The following is an 8,108-nucleotide window of genomic DNA, read 5'->3' as shown; positions in this document are numbered from 1 at the left end:
TGACATTTTCTTCAGAGGGATGCACTTCAAATGGAATCCTCAAAGAATTCCTATAAATACAGTGCCAGGAACACCAACTCATCTAAACATCCCCACAAAAACAAACAAAAACCAAAAAATCATCCAAGGAAAAGAGGCACCAGGAGAGAAGCTGAAACAAAAGAAATAACAACCCACAGAAAGAGGTCTGCAAATGCAAAAGCAATCGGGCCCCTAAAAGTCCAAATGAAAAAGAAGTACGTGTAAAATATTAGAAGAAATAAAATATGCATGGGAAATATGATGAAGAAACAAGGTTATATCCACAATTTTGCCAGCCGACTTGCAAAACGATTGACTTAAACAGCAAATGAAGAGAAAATTAGTAAGCCAGAGGGTAGACTGGGGCACATTAGAAAGAATGTTGCAAAAAAGACCCCCCCCCAAAAAAGGGAAAGTAGGAAAGAGGCATTAAAAGACATAGAACAAAGGGGGTGAGAAATCACTGCCTACATGTAATTAGAGTTTTACAAAGACATGATAGATTGATTGGGAAGAAGGTAGTATCAAACGCATAATGATTAAGAAATTTCAAGAACAGAAGCAAGACACCATTGCCTGGATGGAGGCACAACCTATCTGAGAGTGTAAATGAAAAAAAAAAAAAAATCCAAGGCAAGGTATGTTGTCGTCAAAGAACACAGAACACAAATGTTAAAGGAGCTGTAGAGGGAAGAGCCACGTTTCTACCTTTAGTAGAAAAAAACTAGACTGTCTTCTGACTTCTCGTGGAAACGAGGAGCCACTGGAATTATACATACCTTCAAAACTCTGAATGAAAATAACTGTCAACCTAGGATTGTATGTCCAGAGAAGCTCCTTTTAAGGCAAACAGGAAGTAAAGGTATTTTTAGACAACAAAAAGGAGAGGTCTGCCGATAACACTGCTTTCTTCAGTGAAGTCCAAAGGATGCATTAAATAATTAGAACATATTCAATAAAGGATGCGTTAAAGAAAGAACATATTCAAAGAGAAATGCAGAGAACGCGGAGGGAGGGGGGAAGAAGCAAACGTGGGGAAAACTCTAAACAAAGTTTAGATTGTATAACGATACACATGAAAGGTTGCAGCAGCCTAACACTTGGGGATTTGATTCGAGTTGATACACACGAATGATGGAGATTACTTTAGGACTTAAATATGTGCATTAAAGTATCTAGAGAGATCATTAAAATCATGCACAGAGGGTATATAACTTCTGGAAATGTAACAGGAAAAGCTGGAGGGCTAGTTCCAAAGAATCAAAGAAAGGAGGATGGCTGTGGAAGGGGAGCCGTATAAGATGAAAGAGAGTAGAAAGCGCACAGATACATCAAGATCCTACCAAATGCTAATCAAATCAATTTTCCTATTCCAAGATAACGGCTGGAGGATTGGGTTATCAGAAAATGCATCTGTATGCTGTTTTCAGAGAACACAGATGTAAGAAGCAACTAGATGGAAAAAGAAATGTCACATACCTGCTACTCAAGAGTAGGTGGATGTAACTCTTGATATTGGAGAAAATGAACTAGAAGTCACAAAGGATTATTCCATGTAAAGAGAGTCAGTAGACATAGAAAAGAAACTTACGGTTACCGAAGGGGAAGGGGTAAATTAGGTGTTTGGGATTAACAGATACAAACTACTATACATAAAATAGATAAACAAGGATTTACTGTGTAGCACAGGGAACTATACTCAGAATCCTATAATAACCTATAATGGAAAAGAATCTGAAAAAAATATATATATAACTGAATCACTTTGCTGTATTGCAGAACTAATATTATAAATCAAATTCAATTAAAAGAAAATACAGGGTAACTACGTATTGCTAAGAAGTTCACTGCTCCAGGAAGATACACCAAGTCTAAACTTGTGTATATTTATTAGCAGCGCATCAAAGCACATTTGGCATAACAATGAGAAATCGACCAATCGGTAACCATAGTGAGTTAACTTTCTGCTCGTGGCAATTGGTACATTGAGCAGACTACATCAAGAGAAAATACAGAGTATTTGTATAGCACAGCTAACACACAATGAATACATTTCCTAAGGTGCATATGTAGAACACGACTGCCCCCAAACCGGAGACTCAACATGCATCTTTGAGTGCCACAGAACTTTAACAGCAAATGAACACATCGCGAATTATAAAGCCAGTCTAAAGAAACGTGAACTAAACTTTTGAGAGAGGATTTTCCATCATTCTTACATTTATGAATAGTTTCCTTCTCAAAGGTTCACGGCAATAAATAGCTTTACTCTGAATGGTACGTGTGTTTAAATGGGATACATTTTTATTTACTGTGTCTTCTGTAACTCCTGTTTTGCGTCGTATTAATGTAATTCCCTCTGCTTGCTTTTGATCTGCATCGCTCCAGGCCACAACTGGTCTTTGTTTTCCTTTAACCTTCCAGAATCATTTATCTATGCATTCTTAAGGGCTGAATTTAATCAGTATTTTTAAAGTGAAATCACTCTCTTTCTGTCTTTATAGGTGATTGCAACTGATTCATTTACATTACCATGAGTGACACATATAGGAACACTTCCAAAATTTTGGTTTATGCATTAAACATGATTTTACTGACGTTAGAGTATGTAGCTTTTCCTAGTAAAACATCATACGTATACAAACACATATATAACACACACAGATACCTGCAAAAGCATACTATATGTATACACGTATACATTTACATATGTACATATACATAGTCTGTTGTTGCAGGTATCTATATATGTATACAAAGACACATGCACGCGCGCGCACACACACACACTTATGATTTAACTCTTTCTGAAGTGATAATCCATTTACTTTTTAAAAATATTCAGGTCTTCTGTCCACTTTTTAATTGAACTGTTTTTTATATTGTATGAGCTGTTTATGTTTCTGGATATTAACCCCCTATCGACTGTATCATTTGCAAATATTTTCTCCCAATCAGTAGGTTGTCTTGGCGTTTTGCCGACGGTTTCCTTTGCTGTGCAAAAGCTTTTAAGTTTAATCAGGTCCCATTTGTTTATTTCTGCTTTTGTTTTCTGAGCCTTAGGAGACAGATCCAAAAAGATATTGCTACATTTTATGTCAGTGTCCTGCCTGCGTTTTCCTCTAGGAGTTTTACAGTATGCAGGAACCAAAGAGCCCTTGGAAATGAAGGGATAGTTCCTGAAAGACAATTGCAAACCATTCTGTTGATGTCCCCTCAGTGTGTTCCCAACTACAATACGAGTGGGAAACAATCTGAAACTCTTTTCCATGAAGGAGGACAACCCTCAGTTGGTTCCTGTTGTTTTGCTTTGTTTCCACCAAAGATCCGTGTTTCTTTGGGCGTTCGATACCGTTTGTTCCGGAGAGCCGATTAACTGTAAGTTCTATGAGCTGTATCCACTCTACCCCACAGCCTTCTTGAGACATGAACCCACATCTAACAGACCTTTGCTCTATCCACAGCACTTAACTCCAGTGCCATGGACGATATGGTCCATCACTAACGGATCAGCCCTGGCTAAATCAGTGGACGGGTACCAGGGAGCAGATAAAGGTACGGTATGAGCATCGGGCAAGCACGATCCACTTTTTCACAGCGTTTAGACTTGAATGGATGTGGGAAACTATGGAGTCAGTCAACAAATGGTGAAAAAAGCAAACTTGTGAAAGCTTGTAGAAGAGAAGTGGAAAAATGTTTACCGATCACTGACAATGTGAAAAGCAATGTATTAAACTTGCTATCGAGTTTTGCTTAAAAGTTAGTTTAGCAAGAAAGAATAGGTTTTTTTTTTTTTTTTTTCCTCAGAGTGATGTTTTTGGTGTTTCCAATCTCCTGGAGTGTGTTTCATGGTGAGCAGGGCGCGGGGAAAATGATGCGGGCAGAGACATTTCCTTGGGAGTTGGTATCTCGTCTGATCCCACAATTCTTTTCTTCTTCCCTTCATTCAAAAATGACTTTTTCTTTGTCTACCAGAAGCCCAGAACTCCTTTATGTCTTGGGGCACGTAGTGAGACAAAGTGGAAAAACACAGCCTTCCCTCAAGGAGTCAAGGTTTTGAGGCTAATACCGACAAGCTGGTTTGCAAGGTGTGTCCCTCAAGAAATAGTTACATGATACAGTATCACGTTTTCTGAATATTCAGTGATATTAAAACTGATTTTTAAATGCTATTAAAAATTGGTGCTTTAAATTACATGTCTGAAAAGGGATAATTATAAATGACTTGGGTTGTAATATATACCTTTCTTACAGAAGTCTTTGAATGCCAAATGCCTCTGTTAATAGCAGCTGTTAAACTGGTGAACGAATGACTTATACATATCTATATCTAATGATTATATTTAATATGTATGTCTAATACACAGAAACATGCACACACACCTCGATACCTGACTCCTTATAAGAATTTTCTGTAAGGAGAATTAGATAGACCTTTATAGCAACGGAAACCTTTGCAGACACTGCAACCATTATTACATAGAATATAACCATACAACCCATTTGGTTCACCTTAGCTGCACTTTCACAAGCCCTTAAGAAGTTGTCTTATGGTAGAACTACAGAGGAACGTCGGCATGTCCTTAAATTGGAGGATTTTTTCCCCCTCTGCATTTTTTTTTCATTCATAAATGACACTTGGTATATCACAGATGTGGCACTCACGGGAGTGGGGAAAGGCTGGTTGACACAATTTGCTATCCGTTAGAGGAAGATGAAATTTGACTTCCAACCTCATACTCCGTCATTACCTGCACGCTACACACGCACATTAGAAAATTTCTTGCATTTGTACGTTTGGACGCATGACATACGAATGTTCACAGAAATACTGTGTGTAAGAGTAAAATTTTAAAAAATCAAAACAACACAAGTCCATAAAGAGTAGAATGAAGAAATAAAGTGTGGGATGTTTAGCCAGTGAAATACTATAGTGCCATGACCCCCTCTGCATTTTTAAAAAATAATTTTTATTGGAGTAGATTTTTAATGTTGTGTTAGTTTCAGGTGTACAGCAAAGTGAATCTGTTATTCATATACATGTATCCACTGTTTATTAGATTCCTTCCCCATGTAGGTCATTACAGAGTATCGAGTAGAGTTCCCTGTGCTATACAGTAGGTCTAAACCAGATAGTTGCCTCTTTGCTTTACTTTTTTTTTCATTGTCACTTTTCTTAACTCATTAAAGTCACTTCGAAGCCAGTCCCCATTTTCCTTTGTCATAAACGAACCTATTTTGTTCAAGGATGAAAGTGTCGTTTTATAGAGAAAAAATGGTCGAATGTTGGGGATTTCATACGTATAAATGTGTATTGGGGCTAGTTGCCCTTAAAAAAAAGACGGCATACAGCTTAATTCAAGCCTACATCGATCTAATTCTGAGGAGACTTGGTTATTCCTTTATTAGTCATATTGTTCTTTTTTCTGTACACGGGCCTCTCACAGCTGGGGCCTCTCCCGTGGCGGAGCACAGGCTCCGGACGCGCAGGCTCAGCGGCCATGGCTCACGGGCCCAGCCGCTCCGCGGCACGTGGGATCTTCCCGGACCGGGGCACGAACCCGTGTCCCCTGCATCGGCAGGCGGACCCTCAACCACTGCGCCACCAGGGAAGCCCGGTTATTCCTTTATTAATTTCATAAAAATGTTTTTGTATGTCAGCACTTTTATTAGGAGCTGAAAGCAGAGGGAATATTTTCCTAAAACGGCTCTAAATACATGTGGGGATAAGATGGGAATATTTTGGCTAAGGTTGGACCTGAGACAGCATGCGCAGTGGCTAATGCCCATCTTTTCCTGCATCTTCCGCACCCTTTCACCCCAGCTGTGCCTCCAGCCCTCAGACGCCCCTGTCCCAGGGGTGCTGTTGCCTTTTCCCCTGCTTGGGTCTGTCCATGCACTTGCTTGTGGACAGGGGACCGCAGCTGGCTGTGAGCCTGACTTTCCTTCACCCTGGCAAGCTGTGTCCCTCTTGGGGCCGCTGCCTTCTAGCCAAATCCTAGACCAACAGCACAAAACTCAGCCAGCTGCCCTCTTCCGCATCTGCACAGCACAGCGCCTTATCAGAAGGGTATTTGTGCCACGGCTCATGAATCCCTAGACCCCAGTGACCCCACGGTAACGTCTGCAAGATAGCAGGTGTTTAAGATCAAGTTACTCTACCTGGAGGGCGACTCCCAAACAATCCAAAATCATCCCGTTAAGACACAACAGATCCAGGGGAAGGATCAGAGAATAAGGCAAGGAGGTAAGTGTGCTTCTGCCTGTAGGTAGGAACAAAGCATGATCCTAATCACGGTGTAGATTTGTGGATGTAAAAGTTTACAGAGACTTGGCTGTATTGCAGGTGGTACTTTTTCAGTACGGTTTAACTTTTCCTGTTCTGAATGGCTTATGTTCACATTAACTAAAGAATCTGAGTAGACAGAAAGGAAATAAAAGACTATATGTGCATTATATATACTTACATATTTATATACTTACATATTTATATTTAACATATGTACCTTGATTTATGATATAATCATAGCCTCAAAAATTTGCAACTGTAATATGGTTATAAAAAGGTGATACACAGCACAAAAACAGAATTATACATCAGTGGTACAGGATAGAAAACCCAGAGGTAAACCCATGCACCTATGGTCACCTAATCTATGACAAAGGAGACGAGAATATACAACGGAGAAAAGACAGTCTCTTCAATAAGTGGTGCTGGGAAAACTGGACAGCTACACGTAAACGAATGAACTCAGAACACACCCTCACTTCATGCACAAAAATAAACTCAAAATGGATGTAAGACCTAAATGTAAGACCGGACACTATAAAACTCAGAGGAAAACATAGGAAGAGCACTCTTTGACACAGATCACAGCAAGATCTTTTTTGACCCACCTACTAATGAAAATAAAAACAAAAAAACCCAAATGGGACCTAATGAAACTTAAAAGCTTTTGCACAGTAAAGGAAACCATAAACAAGACGAAAAGACAACCCTCGGAACGGGAGAAAATATTTGCAAACAAAGCAAGGGACAAAAGATTAACGTCCAGAATATACAAACCACTCAGGCAGCTCAATATCAAAACGAACAATCCAAGCAAAAATTGGGCAGAAGACCTAAATAGACATTTCTCCAGAGAAGACATACCAGCTGGCCAAGAGGCACATGAAAAGATGCTCAACATCGCTAACTATTAGAGAAATGCAAATCAAAACTACAATGAGGTATCACATCACATTGGTCAGAATGGCCATTATGTAAAAATCTAGAAACAATAAATGCTGGAGAGGGTGTGAAGAAAAGAGAATCCTCTTATACTGTTGGTGGGAGTGTAGACTGGTGCAGCCACTATGGAGAACAGTATGGAGGTTCCTTAAAAAACTTTAAAAATAGAACTACCATCTGACCCAGCAATCCCACTACTGGGCATATGCCCTGAGAAAACCATAATTCAGCAAGACACACGCACCCCATTGTTTACAGCGGCACTGTTTACAATAGCCAGGTCATGGAAGCAACCTAAATGTCCATCGACAGAGCAATGGATAAAGAAGATGTGGCGCATATATACAATGGAATCTTAGCCATAAAAAGGAACGAAATTGGGTCATTTGTAGAGATGTGGATGGACCTAGAGACTGTCATATCATACAGAGTGAAGTAAGTCAGATAGAGAAAAACTAATATCATATATTAATACATATATGTGGAATCTAGAAAAATAGTACAGATTAACCTATCTCCAGGGCAGGAATAGAGACACAGACATAGAGAACGGACGTGTGGGCATGGCAGGGGGATGGGGGGCAGGGGAGGGTGGGACGAATTGGGAGAATAGGTTTGACATAAATACACTACCATGTGTAACATAGGTAGCTAGTGGGAACGTGCTGTATAGCACAGGGAGCTGAGCTCAGTGCTCTGTGGTGACCTAGATGGGTGGCATGGGGGTGGGCTGGGAGGTCCAAGAGGGAGGGGATGTATGTATACATGGAGCTGAATCACTTCATTGTACAGCAGAAACTAACACAACATTGTAAAGCAATTATACTCCAATAAAAAAATGGTGATACAAATGTGT

General features: G+C 39.8%; 1 long non-coding RNA gene across 1 annotated transcript; it reads left to right on the top strand.

Annotated features, from left to right (window-relative positions):
- The first annotated feature begins 2,999 nt into the window (after positions 1–2,999).
- On the top strand, positions 3,000–4,134 carry LOC114905554. The gene is made up of 4 exons (XR_003796299.1): positions 3,000–3,399; positions 3,486–3,576; positions 3,829–3,872; positions 3,997–4,134. It is a non-coding gene; the product is annotated as an uncharacterized LOC114905554 (long non-coding RNA).
- Positions 4,135–8,108: the final 3,974 nt, after the last annotated feature.

The sequence above is a fragment of the Monodon monoceros genome, unplaced genomic scaffold (genome assembly GCF_005190385.1).
Source record: "Monodon monoceros isolate NGI ecotype Baffin Bay Population unplaced genomic scaffold, NGI_Narwhal_1 Super_Scaffold_22, whole genome shotgun sequence".
Taxonomy (NCBI): domain Eukaryota; kingdom Metazoa; phylum Chordata; class Mammalia; order Artiodactyla; family Monodontidae; genus Monodon; species Monodon monoceros.
This window is presented reverse-complemented; position numbering and strand designations above follow the sequence as displayed.